This window comes from Ovis aries, chromosome 9, assembly GCF_016772045.2.
Source record: "Ovis aries strain OAR_USU_Benz2616 breed Rambouillet chromosome 9, ARS-UI_Ramb_v3.0, whole genome shotgun sequence".
NCBI lineage: Eukaryota > Metazoa > Chordata > Mammalia > Artiodactyla > Bovidae > Ovis > Ovis aries.
Window position 1 is genome coordinate 83,453,698 of NC_056062.1, and position 1,707 is coordinate 83,455,404.

A 1,707-nucleotide genomic window follows, 5' to 3' on the forward strand; every position below is an offset into this window, starting at 1 on the left:
TTACACAAGATAGACTGTAACCCCTCTGCTTCCCATAAGAATGTGGGAGTGAAATATCTGAGAGTGGGAAATAAAACAGGAGGGGAGGGGGCAGGGCACAACGTCTGAAAGAAAGACATCACCCAAGGACATTACATATGCTGATTAGAAGCAAATAGATCCAAGATGGTTGAGTAGTTCTAGAGCCTCAGTATATGCTCTTTGTAACAGACCAGCAAAATAAGCGACACACCCATCAGCTGGTGATGGCCCAATTCAATATAAGGAAACTTTTAGGGATAGAAAATGTAAGTGAGATCAGAACGTTTAGATAAACGGTTAAGAATGAATATGCTTTAGAAATCTCTAAAATAGTCTTTGCAATTTTGCTAACTTAAAATTCTGGAGTTGTATTAAATTGAGGAAAGTTTATTGAATAGCTGGTCATTCCCAAATAAGATACTGAAACATGAATTACTGAACAATGACTTCCTTTTACAGAGAAACTAAAGATATTTAAAACTATTAATGAATGTGTTTGGTGTCGCCCTGCGATGTTCTCAATCTGAAAGCTTTTTTTTTTTTTAGAAATTATCACTGGTATTTGTTACTAGTCTACAAAATACTAATGCAGAGGACATTAATTGCTTACTTCTTAGTTTTCACAGGAAATGAAGGTTTTAAGAGACGAGGATTATAATTTAAGTATGTGATTAAAGCTAACAGAAATAAAAAATTTTCAGCAAACAATAGGAAAGCAGGGTGTAAGTTATCAGTAAAGATGGCATGTGGAATGGAGTTGAATTTTATCGAGGGAAAAGGAAATCGGTCTGACTTAAAGCTGACTGTTTGATTGGAAAAAATAAAGTTGTTGTACAGAAAGTGGTGAACCGTTTGAGGAAAGCAGATCCCAAGAAAACAGCTTTGTGCATGATCAGGAGTGACGCGGGGCTTCCCTGGTGGTCAGCGGCAAAGAATGTGCCTGCCAATGAAGGACGCAGGAGGCACCGGATCGAGCAAAAATATTCCAGTCTCCTAATCTTGGTGAGCTTAAATCCGGCCTGTGGTGATTTCGTTGCTGTTCCTCCTTTGATTAGGAACTGTCTGACTCTTTGCGACCCCATGGACCGTATGTAGTCTGCCAGGCTCCTCTGTCCATAGGATTCTCCAGGCAAGAATACTGGGCTGGGCTGCCATTTCTTTCCCCAGGGGATCTTCCCGACTGAGGGATCGAACCCGGGACTCCCACTTTGCGGGCAGACGCTTTGCCGTCTGAGCCACCAGGGAAGCCAAAGAAACAAAAAGGGGACAAAAAGGCCTCCGCGCCCAGGAGTCCCATGGGGCGTTAGTCAGCATCCAAAAGTGTTTCCTCTGCTTTTGCGACTCTTTTCGTAGCCCTTGGGAATCACGAACGTTCGTCTAGTGTACTTCGGCTGTTACACACGTTCCCCATCACAGCCGTCTGCTGACAGCAAACTCCTGTTAACGGAAGCTCTCCGCCCGCCCCGTAGAGAGTCGCGCGCGGCGCGGGCTCTGAGCATGCGCAATAGCTTGGTCCCGCCGGGCCGCTGGCAAGCGCGCGCCCCGGCGTCTCCTCCCTCCCGCTTGACAACGGGAAGTCTGCGAACGTTAGGGCGCGTGCGCAGACGGACCGAGGCGACGGGAGGGGGGGTGGGGGTTGGGGGGACGCCTGCAGAGCGCATGGGCAGAGCCACCGTACGTCCGTTT